Source organism: Colobus angolensis, unplaced genomic scaffold (assembly GCF_000951035.1).
Source record: "Colobus angolensis palliatus isolate OR3802 unplaced genomic scaffold, Cang.pa_1.0 Scaffold16, whole genome shotgun sequence".
Classification (NCBI taxonomy): Eukaryota; Metazoa; Chordata; class Mammalia; order Primates; family Cercopithecidae; genus Colobus; species Colobus angolensis.
This window is the reverse complement of record NW_012114710.1, coordinates 3,209,055-3,223,324: the sequence shown is the minus strand read 5'-3', so window position 1 is coordinate 3,223,324 and position 14,270 is coordinate 3,209,055. Positions and strand designations below refer to the sequence as shown.

The following is a 14,270-nucleotide window of genomic DNA, read 5'->3' as shown; positions in this document are numbered from 1 at the left end:
TCACTGGCCTGTGACTGTAAAATAAGGTCATATGTAATTATAATTTTTTAAATTGAGGTAAGATTAACATGCAATAAAAAGCCCAGATCTTAGAGGATTGGTAAGTTCCAACAATGTCATACACCTATATAACCACCATCAAAATAATATATAAGACAATTTCTTGTTTTCTTTTTTATTTACTGCTCCTTGTAGAGCAGGGCTCTCTCACAGGCAGTGTGCCCAGAGTATCCAGGACATTTTCAGGGTCCCAGAAAGTTCCTTGTGCCCCTTTCCAGTCACTGCACTTCCCCCGCAACTGCAAACACATGCTGATTTTTGTCACCATAGAAATTAGATTTCATATAAATGGAATCTCATATCAGCATCATGTTTTTGAGATTTATACATGTTGTGTATCTTAATAATTTGTTCCTTTTGTTGTTGAGTAATATTCTATTGTTGGACTGTACTACACTTTGTTTATCCACTCACCTCTGGATAACATTTGGGTTGTCCAGTTGTTGGCTATTATCAACAAGGCTGCTGTAATATTCTTGTGTAAGTCATCTTGTGGGCATATGTTTTACATTGCTGCTGGCTAAATACCTACGAGTGAATTGCTGGGTCATAGGGTAGTTGTATGTGGAATTTTAAAGAAACTGCAATTCTCCCAAATGTGTGAGCTATTTTACAAGACCGCCGGCAATATATGAGAGTTTACCATTGCTCCACATCCTCATTCACATTGGGTGGTATTCGTGTTGTTTATTTCAGCCACTCTAGTGGGTATAAAATGGTATCTCATCTTGACAACCAAAGGTGTTGAGCACATTTTCTCATGTGTCATTTTTATACCTGAAGTGTGATGATCTGAACTTGAGTGCTGCAAATTAGCTCTTTCTACTGGTGTCTTCCAGTTCTTTCCGGCCGGATGCAGGCAATACCTCACAGGTTCCCACAAGCCAGTCAGTGGGTGCGAGTCAACCTTTCCCTTTATTCCCCAGGCTCCTTAACATTCAGGACTCTTTATGTCCTCTTTGATGTTTCCCATTATGGGTTCTGTGCCTATAAGTGGGGGGAGGTAGGCGGGGTTCTGTGCCTATAAATGGGGTGGGGTAGGCGGGAGTGGGGGTTGGGTGGGATGTGGGTGCGTCATCTGTTGCCTGGTTACAGGGATCTGTTCCCTATCCCTGGTAATTTGGGAAACTAAAGCACACTGTAGTTTCCACTGCATCAGAATGGACTCCGAGCTTCCTCATTTTTCCTTCTTCATTTCCCCAGCTACTAGGTTACCTATCATCACCACCCCCGATTTAACTTTTTTCATCACATGATATGTATGACAATTGTTTGAGTCATTAGTTTTTCTTTTACTTTCTTTGAAAGGCAAATTTATTAAAATCAGTGTTAGGAAGACACAACCTAAAAGTAACAAGTTACGTAGGATGAATTACATCCCAGAAATATGGGCATCTATCCAGTTTCAAAGGCCTCCACTGAGAGAAAAGTTTTCCATGAAAGAAAAAAAATCTTAATCCTTTTAAATCTAGTTTTAATTACTCATTTAATAAGCTTTCTATGACTTCCTGTCCTGGAAATATCTGGTAACAGGGAATGAAATTGAATCTACTAATTCAGCTTTCTGTAGTCAGTAGATAATAGTCACAGATCAGAAGCACCTGTGGTCAGGCGCTAGATTTTTTTTTTTTTCCCTCTATTTCTTGGCACTTAGCCCAGTGCCTGAGTTTCATGAGCGGTACAAGGTCAGAAACAACCAGGTTCACGCACAATTGTGTCTTCCCACAGTGTAAGACTTTTATTGATGCTATTTCAATCACAAAAGCCACAAGCGGCACAGAGTTCCCAAAGAGGTGAGTCTCCTTAGTATTTCCTGTTCACTCATGAGTCAGAGCTGTGGACATACAGGCTCAAGCCACTTCACAAGTCAGTCAACATTGCAGACCGTACATAATAGTACACTTAATCAATATATGAATGAATAGATTAAACATTCCACAAAGTATTTTTTAACATCAAGAGAAAAGAAATAGCAGAACTAGGACTGGAAAAGAGTAGGTCTGGTTAACAAACCACTCCAGGGAGCGGAGCGCTAGGAAGATGCAAAGAATCTCCTGGTTTGGGTTGGGTGGTTGGTAGGACTTTCAAGGAAGAGTCTTTCATGTGGCAGAGGCTTCAGTGGCGGATTCTGAAATCTTTTTTTTTTTTTTTTGAGACGGAGCCTCACTGTCCCCCAGGCTGGAGTGCAGAGGCCTGATCTAGGCTCACTGCAAGCTCCGCCTCCTGGGTTCACACCATTCTCCTGCCTCAGCCTCCCTTGTAGCTGGGACTACAGGCTCCTGCCAGCACGCCTGGCTAGTGTTTTTTTTTTTTTTTTTTTTTTTTGTATTTTTAGTAGAGACGGGGTTTCACTGTGTTAGCCAGGATGGTCTCCATCTCCTGACCTTGTGATCCATCCGCCTCGGCCTCCCAAAGTGCTGGGATTACAGGCGTGAGCCACCGCGCCCGGCTGGATTCTGAATTCTTATCATGATTGACACTAAGACAGTGTCAGTTAAGAGCTGTTGAAGGCCTGCTCTTTTTATGACCAGAGTCCTCTGGTGAGGACTGATAGTGGAAGAGTATGCTCGGTTATGTCCTTATCTGGTTGAATGTAGTTTTTATTTTTATTTTCTGTTTAGTAAACAAAATACCTTATCCTTGTTGACAAAGTCCCCTCTGAAACAGAAAATTGAGGCCAGGCGCAGTGGCTCACGTCTGTAATTCCAGCACTTTGGGAGGCCAAGGTGGGCAGATCACCTCAGGTCAGGAGTTCGAGACCAGCCTGGCCAACATGGTGAAACCCCATCTTTATTAAAAATACAAAAATTAGCCAGGCCTGGTGATGCACGCCTGTAAGCCCAGCTACTCAGGAGACTGAGGCAGGAGAATCGCTTGAACCCAGAAGGCGGAGGTTGCAGTGAGCTGAGATCGTGCCATTGCCCTCCAACCTGGATGACAGAGTGAGACTCCATCTCAAAACAAACAAACAAACAAACAACAAAAAGGAAATAGCAAATTGAGTCTTTTTCTAAGTAGGAGTTACATAATTATGTCCAAGGTGCTCTATACACTGACCTCCAATTGGGCTGCAGAATATGCCTACCAAATTGAAAGACTTTTCAGTTTTATTAACATTTTTCCTAATGGATATTCCCTCCCTACAATTTCTTAAAGGTATGACCCAGCAATTATCTAATTTTTAAAATAGTTTTAGTATTAATTGTTCTTTCTTTCCAGGAGAAGTAAATAATGACTTTACTTTTCCTGGACATAAAAGTCTCTTCTCTCACTTTCAATTTAAGTAAATAAGTTTAAATTGTCAACATTTCCAGCAATGGAGATTTTTATGTTAAAAAGATAGGCATAAGAGTCTGTCTTTTTGATTGCTAAAAATAAAGTCTAGGTTTGGGCATGAATGTTATTTTAATTTCTAGGTGGAATGTGATTGGTTATTCTCAGCATGTTTAAAAAAGAAATTTTAGGCTTTATTTCTGTCATTTAGACAGACCCTAAGTGTTGATTGTAGAAAATTAGAAAATACATGTAAGCAAACATAATTAATAATCAGAGTCAACAATTATCTTGCTATCCAGTGATAACAATTGTTTACAATTCCACGTAGATCAGGAGACAGTGTAGGAGAGTGGAATTAATAGTGGCTTACCCACAAGTTTACTTGGATTTGTGTCTCAAGTTGACCACTTCCTGGAAACATTTTTACCTTTTGTTGCCTCATATTCCTCATCTATAAAATGGGGCTAACAATGGTACTTTCTTCATGGGCTTTTTGTGAGGATTACATGGAATAATGTATATATGAAGGGCTTGGCAACAGACCAAAATGCTCTGGAAGCTCTTTTTTTTTTTTTTTTGAGACGGAGTTTTGCTCTGTGTTGTCCAGGCTGGAGTGCAGTGGCGCGATCTTGGCTCACTGCAAGCTCCGCCTCCCGGGTTCACGCCATTTTCCTGCCTCAGCCTCCTGAGTAGCTGGGACTACAGGTGCCCGTTGTATTTTTAGTAGAGACGGGGTTTCACCGTGTAAGCCAGGATGGTCTCAATCGCCTGACCTTGTGATCCACCCGCCTCAGCCTCCCAAAGTGCTGGGATTACAGGTGTGAGCCACTGCACCTGGCCTATCCTTCCATATTTTTTGCTATGCATGTACACATTTAAAATAAAATCAGATTGTACCATGTATATTGATATGCAGCCTGTTTTCCACTTACTAATATATAACAAATATCTTTTAAAAAAATCACATAGTAATCTATTTTTTGGACATGCCAGAATACATTTAACCAATATTTATTTATTTTTTTGAGATGGAGTCTCACTCTGTTGCCCAGGCTGGAGTGCAGTGGTGCAATCTCGGCTCACAGCAACCTCCGCCTACTGGGTTTAAGCAGTTTTCCTGCCTCAACCTCCCAAGTAGCTGAGACTACAGGTGTGCACCACCATGCCTGGCTAATTTTTTGTACTTTTAGTAGAGATGGGTTTTCACCATGCTGGCCAGGCTGGTCTTGAACTCCTGACCTTGTGATCTGCCCGCCTCAACCTCCCAAAGTGCTGGGATTACAGGCGTGAGCCACTGTGCCCAGCCATGTCTTATTTTTTCAGTGTTTTTATATTAATATTTAGTTGTTGGGTTTCTTTTTTACTGAATTAGTTTTAATATTTGAAAAAGTAGTAAGAATTTAAGTGACTGGATTTTGTTTTTTTTTTTTTTTTTTGAGGCGGAGTCTCCGCCTCCCGGGTTTACGCCATTCTCCTGCCTCAGCCTCCGGAGTAGCTGGGACTACAGGCGCCCGCCACCTCACCCGGCTAGTTTTTGTATTTTTAGTAGAGACGGGGTTTCACCGTGTTAGCCAGGATGGTCTCGATCTCCTGACCTCGTGATCCGCCCGTCTCGGCCTCCCAAAGTGCTGGGATTACAGGCTTGAGCCACCGCGCCCGGCCTGGATTTTGATTTTTTATTACGCTTGTGCTCTTTTTCTTAGTAGCAGAGAGAATTTCCATTTTTTAGTGGAAGTTTGCAAAATATGACCATGTGATACTTCCACTTTATAGAGTCTTTAAGTAGGCAGATTAATACTTTACAAACAAAAACTACCAGCCTGAGACCTAACCCCTGACCCTTCCTAGTTCATCTATTGCTGAGCGTCCTGCCCTGCCAAGACTCTCTCCCAGCTCCCTCCCACCCCATTTTTGCTGTCTCTCGCTAGCCCACTGCCTTTCTTATCTCTGGTCTGAAGAATGAGCTGCTTATGTCGTCACATGCTTCCCAATGGGGCTAGGCTGTCATGCATCACTGCTCACAGCTTTGTCAGTGCAAGTTCAGCCAAGAAGTGATCTAATTCCAGAGTGAGCTGAACCACAAAGTCCCCCAGAGGTAAGTAACCATGACCAACAGATTCATTTGGGCTGCCAGGTTCTTACTTCTTTGTTTTTTGTTGCAGAGGGATTTATAGTTTATTATGACTTACAAGTGTCATTTAAAAAACATTAGTCCATTTAAACCATGTAGAAATAAGTTTCCAAAAAGTCTGAAAAACAAAACATATTTTAAACATGTTTTTTGTTTCTGGTTTTTTTGAGACGGAGTCTCACTGTCGCCCAGACTGCAGTACAATGGCGTGATCTTGGCTTACTGCAACCTCTGCCTCCTGGGTTCAAGCAATTCTCCTGCCTCAGCCTCCAAAGTAGCTGGGATTACAAGCGTCTGCCACCAAGCCCAGCTAATTTTTGTATTTTTAGTAGAGACAGGGTTTCACCATGCTGGTCAGGCTGGTCTCAAACTCTTGACCTCAGGTGATCCACCGGCCTTGGCCTCCAAAAGTGCTGGGATTACAGGCATGAGCCACTGTGTCTGGCCATAAACATGTTTAAGTAGATAGCTTATCTGAAATTCCAGATTGTTCAGTCATTTCATTATTATGCTGTGGCAGCTAAGTAATCCTTAACTTCAGTTGGAGTAATCCTCCCAAATCAGCTTCATTGCCGATTCCAACTTCTATGTTATCCTCTGTCATTTGCCCTTCAGAGCTTTCCTTGAGGGTAAAGCTGTGTTGACAAAAAGAATCAAACTGTAAAATAGTAAAATATTTGAAGAGATTTATTCTGAGATTTATTCTGAGTGACCAGGAGGTCCTGAGAATATGTACCCAGGGTGCAGCTTGGTTTTATACATTTTAGGGAGACATGAGACTTCAGTCAAATACCTTTAAGAAATACTGTCCAGAAAGGCAGGACAACTTGAAGGTTGGGGTGATGGGCTTCCAGTTATACGTAGATTTAAAATTTTCTGGTTGACAATTGGTTGAGTTTATCTAAAGACCTGGGATCAATAGAAAGGAAGTGTCGGGGTTGTAGAAGAGGTTGTGGAGACCAAAATTTTATCATGCAGATGAAGCCTCCAGGCACTAGGCTTCAGAAAGAATAGACTCTAAATGCTTCTTATCAAACTTAGAGTCTGTGTTGATGTTAATGCCACAGAGGTATAGAGGCCTGTCCAACTGACTTTCCATCATGGCCTGAAGCAGTCTTCAGGTTAGGAATGCCCTGACAGAGGAAGAAGTCCATTCAGATGGTTGGGGAGGCCTCAAATTTTGATTTTTGGTTTACAGCTGTATGAATGCATCTTCAAGCTCCAGATCTTCATTGTATCTTTTCTCAGTATTTTCCCCTTCACATAGTTCTTTGCTGTTGTTTTCCAGCAAAGTAAACTCTGGATGGATCTGACTGAAATAAACATGGTCATCCCTCCTTCCAACCACAGATAAATCAACTCCAAATAGACAAACACCACTTGACTGAGTGTATTCTTGGGTTACAGTGATTACACTCTGTACCAGCCAAGCTATGGGAATGGGTTCTTGGTGATGTAGGATTTTTCTTCTTGGTCACTTTGCAGGCCAGGGGATCCTCAGCTGGTGACACCCCTCCCAGCCCTCACTTGGCCACACTGGTGCATCCCAGCTTGCCTGTATTACAGCTTGTACCTGTGTTCAGCAGTTCTCGAGCTCTTGTACTGCTCCCAAGAAGAATGAGGAGATGCTGATATTGAAGGATGAGGAGGGTGGAAAAAAATTTTATAGAGTGGTGGAACAGCTCCCAGTAGAGAGGGGATGCTGGGGGGTGGTCTCCCACCTCACAGTCAGGTGGTTCTCTCCACCCTGCATGGCTGGGTCCAGGGCTTTTTGTGGGCTTGGAATAGGGGTGGGGCATACTATAGGTAGTATTGGAAAAGGCAACATTCAATGGGTTAAAAGGCATTATTCAGAAAGAATCAATTGGGAAAGGGCAGGCAAACAGGAACAGAAGTTCTCACTCAGTCTCAGGTTTAATCCAGGGCCAGCAGTCTGGTCCTTCAGCCTTCAGGCTGTTTTTGGCTTGAAGATGGGGTTTTACTGGGGTTTGTATCCCCAGGCCCTGGTGACTTCAGCAAGTTGCCACCCATGGGTGCCAATGCGGCTTTCACCCATGTTAACAGGGAGGCCTAGAGGATAGGAATTATCTGCATTCACCTACACCCTGTTCTGTCCTCCCTCCTCTTGGTAACCTCATCTATTCCATGGATGCTAGCATGACCTTTATCCATGAAATGGGTTGGGGGAGCTAACCAGCAGAAATTAGTCATGCTCACCTGCGCTGTGCCCCTTGACTTCTGTTATTGCCTGCCTTTGGATCCCTCTGATGTAGTTTTCCTTTCTAGGAATTCAACCTGAAGCTCCATATTGAGTTTGGGGCAAATTTGCCTCAGGAGGGTTCATGGACGCATTAAGTTAAGTCCTAGGTGGCCTTCGCCAGACTGCAGACAGCAGCCAGCAGGGCTGCTCCTTCACTGCTTCCTTATCATAGGCTCAATACTAAGGTGAAACCTGGAACTGGGTCCTCCTCAAACAAGGGAGTGAAAGGGAGAATTGGGGTCCTGGCCTAGTAAGATGCCTTTCAAAAGGAAAAAAATCCTCTAGCGTAGAAAAAGCTCCCTGTATTTGCGGGACTGTGTTAACTCCAGACATGGTGGAGAAAAGAAAAAGTGCAGGGTGGGGAAGGTGCCTGGGGTAAAAAGCCTCTTGATCTATGCAATTGAGTTCCTCCAAAAGGGAGAGAAGATCTTAATCTGTGCTTCCTCTTTGCCTCTAAGAATAGATAGAAAAACTGCCTTGTTCTCAATTGCATATCTGATGGCTGGGCCAAATGCTCTTTCCACCCAGTAATATCTCTGTAGTTTGCAACAACACCCTTAACGTTGTAAGGGAGATAGTGCCATGACAGCTGTGAAAAAAAGAAGGAAAATGCTGTAGGAAAGACTGGATTGGAACGATGCTGACATTCCCACCCCCAGAGATGATGGAGGTGAGGGTGTTGGGGTCCTCTCCAGCATCCTGTCCTCTTAGTTGTGCCATTGCTCTTAATTGGTTCACCAGAGGTTTGGTGCTTCATCTGCCTTCAGAAAAGAGTCTTAGTACAAGAAGCCTCAGAAAAAAGTGAAGTGTCTACATCCGCATTTACTCACCCTTCAGGTATCCTGGGTGATTCCCCAAAATGATGTAGGATTTTTCTTTTCAGTCACTTTGCAAGCCAGGAACCCCTGGCTGGTCATGCCCGACCCGGGCCTTGCTCAGCCACGCTGGCATGCCCCAGCTCGCCTGTGTTATAGCTTGTACCTGCATTTGGCAGTTCCTGAGCTTTTGTAATGTGCCCAAAGAGAGGGGAGAATCATTATATTGAGCAACTGAACAGCTCTCAGTGGAGAGGAGACGCGGTGGGTGGTCCCCCAACCCTGCAGTCGGGTGGTTCTCTCCTTCTCACATGGCCAGGTCCAAGGCTTTTTATGGGTTCAGAATAGGGGTGAGGCAGGCCATAGGTAGTATTGGAAAAGGCAAAAGGCAACATTCGATTGGTTAAAAGACATTATTCAGAAAGAATCAATTGGGAAAGGGCAGGCAAACAAGAACAGAAGTTTTTACTCTGAGTTGTGGGTTTCATCTGGGACCAGCAGTCTGGTCTGTCAACCTTCAGGCTGTTTTTGGCTTGAAGATGGGGTTTCACTGGGGACCTGCCCCTATCTGCCTAGGCATTTGGCTGCTTCCTGTTGTTATCATTGGTACGCAGATATTATAGTATTGCTGAGCTAGTTTTTGAATTCTATGCGCAAGCACTCTGATCTGGATCCGTGCCACTGTACACCAACCCGCTATGCTTGGTAATGGGTTCTACTTTATGTGCACTTTGCTCATCATACAGAATGGATTTCTGTTTCTTCTCAGTGCTAATACCACACCATTTGCAGCTTTAATTCCCACTGAAGGGGCTCCTCCCACTACAGCAGCTAAAGCATATTCAGTCTGGACAAGTGTACAAGATGGGCTGAGTGTAGTCAGTGAGAAGCTGTACCTGTGCTCTGCCATCTTTGGAGAGCCAAAGCACATCCCCTCACTTTTCTTCTCTGGCTCCCAACCTGACTTTAACTGTGTTTTCCTTCTGTGCCTCTGTGCAAAATACCAAACACAAGTACTGGAGATCCAGTTCCAGAATGACAGTGTGAGAAGTTTCTCGGACCTGCTTCCCAATGAAACATCAGTAATTGGTGAAAATTATTAGGGAAAAAACCCCAACACTTAGTGTCCCTGGAGATTGTCCAGAGGACATACAGCAAATGAATAAATATTTATTCAAGTAAATCTCCTAAATTTTGGACAGTGAGAATCTGTGACACTTGATCTGCTCCCTGCCTCCCGCTACCCTCAAACTCCATGTGATGGAAGATCCACTGCAGGTTGGGTGGCCAAGAATATGGAGTCACCTCCTATCGCCTCAGCTCCCGGTTTCTCTCCCAGAGTTCAGGCTGCCAGCATTTCTCTCCTCCCCTTCTCTGTGTGGCAGAGGCTAAATTCTCAGTGAGTACAGCCAAAGAGCTGGGGACTCCTGTCCTTCACTCAGCTCTCTACTGCTACCCTAGACATGACAGGTTGAAAACACTAGGCCACAATTGCTTTTGCCCTGGCTTGCTTTTAGGGCAGATGTTGCTCACTGGAAGAGGCAAGCCAAGAAGCCCCTGTCCAGCATGCTGCTCATAAAACAGGGGTGTCACTTTGAAAGAAGTGTGCCACTGTCCCCACCCCCAGCTCTGGAGCAGTGGTACAGAGGTTTTGCCCAGGGAGAGCAGGCCATAAGAAGAGAGAGCTCTGGCTGGGCATGATGGCTTATGCCAGCACTCCTAGCACTCTGGGAGGCTGAAGCAGGCAGATCGCTTGGGCTTAGGAGTTCAAGCCCAGCCTGGGCAACATGGCAAAACCCTGCCTCTACAAAAAATACAAAAAAATTCAGCCGGGTGTGGTGGTGCGTGCCTGTAGTCCCAGCTACTTGAGGGGCTGAGGTGGGAGGATTGCTTGAGCCCAGGAGGTCAAGGCTGCAGTGAGCTGAAATCACACCACTGCACCCCATCCTAGGTGACAGTAAGACCTGGACTCTAAATAAATAAATAAGAGAGCATGAGCTCTGAGCTATCTCTAAATAAATTGACTTTGTCTTAAGCAAAATGTGAGGACCTTGATGCCTGAGGGCTCTCTGGAAAACAATGGAAGTTAAGGTAATAAGCAATTAAGAGGAGGTTGGTAAGCCCCAGGTGAGCTATGAGCTAACACAGGTCAGCTGATTTACCAAAGAGACAAGTGAGGGGTGGGGGAGAAAGCTAAGAAGATCCTTCCTGGGGTTGGAACAAACCTCAAAGACTAGCCTCAAAAACTACTCCCGCACATGGGCCCAGATTTAATTGGATCCAACTGTAGAGTAATTTATGCTGCAGGACATCCAGGACATTATCAAAAACAATAGAGCAATCAACATGCAATTAGTGGAGTCTAACAGCTGGATGTGATACCAGCGGAGGCAGACAGCTTAACAGAGAGATGAGGGAAAGACACAAAGAAAGCCCTGCTAAAATCACTGTCACTTCTGGGTTGACTGTGCAAATGTCCAAGACCATGTCCTCTGAAGATCAACTTCAGAGGCTTCACTGTGGAGAAAATAGACTTTCCTGAAATAGCCCTGCCATGTCACTAAAAAGTAAGCAAACAACAAAAAGTACCTCTATAGGAGGTTTGTAGGGAAGAATCAGTATATAGCATTCTTAAAATATATTATTCAATTGTCTAGTTGTCAACAAAAAATTGCAAGATATACAAAGAATCAGGAAACTGTGACTCACACACAGAGGGGGAAAAAAAGCAGATAACCAAAACTGCTTCTGAGAAGGCCCATATGTCAGACTTGACAAAGACTTCACACTAGTTATTATAAATATGGCCAAAGAACTAAAGGAAGCTATGCTTAAAGAAGTAAAGAATAATATGATGACAATCTCACCAAATAGAGACTATCAATAAAGATATATATATATCAACCAATAATTTGGTTGTTTTACATTTTAATTCAAGAATTTTCATTTGGTTCTTTACATGCGTATGTGTATACATATATACACACACACATATTTATTTAAATACATAAATTTATATTACACATGTTCATATGCAAAGATGTATATATGTAATATCAGTTTATGTATTTACATAAATGTGTATATATGTACATATACATATATGTACATATGTTTGTATGTAAATAATGAACCAAATGAAAATTCTAGAGTTGCAATGTAAAACCCCAGGGTGAAAAAATTTATCAGAGGGCCTCAGGAGTAGATTTGGCAGAACAAAGAATCAGCAAACTTGAAGATAGATCAATAGAGATAAGGCAGCCTGAAAAATGGATAGGAAAAACAATGAAAATGAACAGATTATTAGAAAAATATTGGACATCATTAAATGCACCAAAATATGCATAATTGGAGTACCAGAATAAGAGGAGAGAGAGAGAGAAAGCAATAGAAAAAACACATTTAAAAACTTATGGCTTAAAAGATCCCAAATTTGATGTAAAACATTAATCTTGAAAAACAACCTGGCAAGAGAATAACACATTTGGAGGACTCACACCCCTATTTCAAAACTTAATACAAAACTGTAGTAAGCAAGACTGTGTGATACTGGCATATGCATAGACATACAGATCAATAGAATTTATTTTTTTAAATTTTTTTAAATTTTTTTTATTTTTTGAGACGGAGTCTCGCTCTGTGGCCCAGGCTGGAGTGCAGTGGCCGGATCTCAGCTCACTGCAAGCTCCGCCTCCCGGGTTTACGCCATTCTCCTGACTCAGCCTCCTGAGTAGCTGGGACTACAGGCGCCCGCTACCTCGCCCGGCTAGTTTTTTGTATTTTTTAGTAGAGACGGGGTTTCACCATGTTAGCCAGGATGGTCTCGATCTCCTGACCTCGTGATCCACCCGTCTCGGCCTCCCAAAGTGCTGGGATTACAGGCTTGAGCCACCGCGCCCGGCCAGATCAATAGAATTTAAATGAGAGTCCAGAAATAAACTCTCATATGTATAGTCAGTTGATTTTTAGCAAGGGTGCCAAAACAGTTCAGTTGGGGGAAAGGCAGTCTTTTCAACAAATCGTGCTGATACAACTGTAAAGCCTCATGCAATACAATGAAGTTGGATCCTTCCTTCCTTCATAAACAGAAATGGACTCAGTATGAATCATGGAGCTAAATGTGAAAGATAAAACTATAAAATTCTTAGAAGAAAATATAGGAGTAAATCTTTGTGACCTTGCATTATGCTAAGCCTTCTTAGATTGATGCCAGAAGTACAAGTGACAAAGTAAATGATAAATTGGACTTCATCAGTATTAAAATTTTGGGCTTCAATGGACATCATTAGATTGGATAAAATATTTCTAATTTGACATCCACAGAATTATATTTATAAGTCATACATCTGATAAATGACTTGTATTTATTAGCTATCGACAGAGTCTCTCTTGGTCACCTAGGCTGGAGTGCAGTAGCACGATCATAGCTCACTGCAGCCTCTACTCCTGGGTTCAAGTGATCCTCTTGCCTAGCCTCCTGAGTAGCTGGGACTACAGGCACACACCACCATGACTAGCTAATTAAAATAAAAAATTTGTACAGACAGGGTCTCCCTGTGTTGCCCAGGCTGGTCTTGAACTCCTGCTCTCAAGTGATCTTTCTGCCTCAACCTCCCAAAACACTGGGATTACAGGCATGAGCCACTGAGCCTGGCCAATGATTTCTTTTGAATTATGTCTTTCTCTCAATGTTGCTGATATGACAGGAGCAACATTAATTAGTTTCCTTGTACTCCCTTCTTGACACACTTAAGGACTCATCTATCTCATGAAGTTTTTTTTTCTTTTCAAGCAATTCTATGTTACATTAGAATATCTTCCTGCAGAGAGGTTACAAGATCCTACATTGTTGTTTGATACTTTGTACGTATTGAATTTGATGATATTAATGTCTGCATATCAACTACAGAACTTTTTATTATTATTATTATACTTTAAGTTCTGGGATACATGTATAGAACATTCACGTTTGTTACATAGATATACATATACCATGGTGGTTTGCTGCACCCATCCACCTGTCATCTACATTAGTTATTTCTTCTAATGCTATCCTTCCCCTAGCCCCCGACTTTCTGATAGGCCCCGGTGTGTGATGTTCCCCTCCCTGTGTCCATGTGTTCTCATTGTTTAACTCCCACTTATGAGTGACAGCATGCAGTGTTTGGTTTTCTGTTTCTGTGTTAGTTTGATGAGAATGATGGTTTCCAGCTTCATCCATGTCCCTGCAAAGGACATGAACTCATTCTTTTTTATGGCTACGTAGTATTTCATGGTATATACATGCCACATTTTCTTAATCAAGTCTATCATCGATGGGCATTTGGGTTGGTTCCAAGTCTTTGCTATTGTGAATAGTGTTGCAATAAATACACATGTACATGTGCCTTTATAGTAGAATGATTTATAATCCTTTGGATATATACCCAGGAATGGGATTGCTGGGTCAAATGATATTTCTGGTTCTAGATCCTTGAGAAATCGCCACACTGTCTTCCACAATGGTTGAACTAATTTACACTCCCACCAACAGTGTAAAAGCGTTCCTATTCCTCCACATCCTCTCCAGCATCTGTTGTTTCCTGATTTTTTAATGATCGCCATTCTAACAGGCGTGAGATGGTATCTCATTGTGGTTTTGATTTGCATTTCTCTAATGATGAGTGGTGATGAAGCTTTTTTTCACATGTTTGTTGGCTGCATAAATGTCTTCTTTTTTTTTTTTTTT

General features: G+C 42.6%; 1 pseudogene; it reads right to left on the bottom strand.

The window, feature by feature from the left end:
- Positions 1-5,973: 5,973 nt before the first annotated feature.
- On the bottom strand, positions 5,974-9,452 carry LOC105508332 (annotated as a pseudogene).
- Between the last annotated feature and the right edge of the window lie 4,818 nt (positions 9,453-14,270).